Raw genomic sequence first — 2,500 nt, 5'->3', positions numbered from 1 at the left:
GTTTGGACTGAACTGTTTTCGGACTCTGTGACATCGCTGTTAATATTAGGCTTTGAAAAATGCATTAGCCTGAGTTAATTTGGGGGTTCAAATTACCCAAGCGTTTCCCGTTGTTGGTCAGTTATTTCTGAGGAGCGTTGGCTTGAACGCATTCCCTTCCAGCTCAGGAAGAACGCGCTCTCCCTAACGTGGGCCTTTGCCCCGTTCCACACCCTGTTCCCGGCGGCAAAGGGAGCCCTGGTGGGAAACGGCCAAAGGGCTGGTCTGATTGAACAATAGTGTTCCTCTCGTTGGCCTCCAAGTGCTTGGAGCGGAAAATCACTAAACCCTGAAATTCAAAACTGGCAGCCTGGCTGGTGCCCGACACCCAGCAAGAAGATGAGCCACAGTGAGCCACGCCAGGGAGAACGGTAGAGAAGAGCCTGGCTGGGCACTAGACTGGGAGGGCGTTGCCCAGTGTTTAATATGTGCTAAGGCTGAGTCCTGGTACCTCCGGGCCTGGCAGTTCGTAGCCCTGGCACCGCTGGGCCTGGCAGTTCAGAGCCAGGCACCGCTGGGCCTGGCAGTTCAGAGCCNGGTCTGATTGAACAATAGTGTTCCTCTCGTTGGCCTCCAAGTGCTTGGAGGGGAAAATCACTAAACCCTGAAATTCAAAACTGGCAGCCTGGCTGGTGCCCGACACCCAGCAAGAAGATGAGCCACAGTGAGCCACGCCAGGGAGAACGGTAGAGAAGAGCCTGGCTGGGCACTAGACTGGGAGGGCGTTGCCCAGTGTTTAATATGTGCCAAGGCTGAGTCCTGGTACCTCCAGGCCTGGCAGTTCAGAGCCCGGCACCGCTGGGCCTGGCAGTTCAGAGCCCGGCACCTCCGGGCCTGGCAGTTCAGAGCCCGGCACCTCCGGGCCTGGCAGTTCAGAGCCCCGGCACCGCTGGGCCTGGCAGTTCAGAGCCCGGCACCTCTGGGCCTGGCAGTTCAGAGCCCTGGCACCTCTGGGCCTGGCAGTTCAGAGCCCCGGCACCTCTAGGCTCGCAGTTCAGAGCCCCGTAATCTCTGGGCCTGGCAGTTCAGAGCCCGGCACCTCTGGGCCTGGCAGTTCGTAGCCCTGGCACTGCTGGGCCTGGCAGTTCAGAGCCCGGCATCTCTGGGCCTGGCGGTTCAGAGCCCGGCACCGCTGGGCCTGGCAGTTCAGTGCCTGGCACTGCTGGGCCTGGCAGTTCATAGCCCCGGCACCTCTGGGCCTAGCGGTTCAGAGCCCGGAACCGCTGGGCCTGGCAGTTCAGAGCCCGGCACCTCTGGGCCTGGCAGTTCAGAGCCCGGCACCTCCGGGCCTGGCAGCTCAGAGCCCGGCACCGCTGGGCTGGCTGCATCAGTGATGAATGTAAAATATTGTTTGAGGCCCAGCCCCTCTTTCATTACAAATTAAGCCCTGGCGTTGCCGCCTCAGAGAGTGACAGATCCCAGGGTTAGGCCCTCACTGGGAGCTATTTCTGGAGGACAGGGACTGCTCCTCCCTGCATGAGCCCAGGCCTGGCCCCACACGACCATCCTCTTTGTGGGCTCCGGGGCTCGAAGTCCAGTGCCGCAGAGCGAAAGCCGGACACAGCACGTGCGGCTCGGGCTCCGTGTGGGTGCAGGTCGGAAAAATCCGGGGGAAACTTTCTCGCGTCAGCCCAAAACGGACAACTGTCGACGGACACGTCCCATCTGACCTAAGATGAAACGTCGCCTTTGCATTTTCAACATTTGTCTTAAATAAAACGGAGGGAAATTCTGGGACAAAATGTCCGGAATGAAACATCCGAAGGAAAAGTCAAACCGTTTCCATGGTTCCAGTTATTATTTCTTTTCATCCAAAAGAATTTGCCAAAATTGACCCAAATTCACCCATTGTGGCGGTCGCCCCGAATCTGCATTTTTCAGTGATTTTGCACAAAATTTTTGCCCAGCTACAAGCACGAGCCACTACAATGTGAGCTAAAGGACTGAGCGCCTCGGGTGGGGTCATCTGTGAGGAAGGCCTGAGACGAGTCTCTGGGGGTCATCTGTGCCCCGCGCGGGTGAACCTCACATTCAGTGGAGGTGGGCAGTGCCTTGGAGCTCTCCACCCTGGGGAGCGGGTTACCGGCGGCTAGACCTCGACCCGAGGGAGCTGCTGTCTGTGGCGCCAGACGGGAATGCGGGGCCGGTTCTCCGGCTAGTCCATCCTGTTTGAACTTCTCCAGACTGCCCTGACCAGAGGCCTCGCCCCACCCGGCAGCCAACTCCCTTAGTTAGAGGGGGTGGAGTCCCTGGCCACTAGTAAATATTCACTGCTTCCTGGGGCCTCCGAATCCCCCAGGGCCCCGCCAGAGGGGAAAGGCCAGGAGGCTGCACCTGAAAACAGGTTGGCAAAACCAGGCGCTAGGCTGTTTGCTGATCGTGTGGAGATTCATAGATTCATAGATTCTAGGACTGGACTCGATGACCTCTCGAGGTCCCTTCCAGTCCTAGAATCTATGAA

Source organism: Trachemys scripta, chromosome 16 (genome assembly GCF_013100865.1).
Source record: "Trachemys scripta elegans isolate TJP31775 chromosome 16, CAS_Tse_1.0, whole genome shotgun sequence".
In the NCBI taxonomy this organism is placed as follows: domain Eukaryota; kingdom Metazoa; phylum Chordata; order Testudines; family Emydidae; genus Trachemys; species Trachemys scripta.
This window is presented reverse-complemented; position numbering follows the sequence as displayed.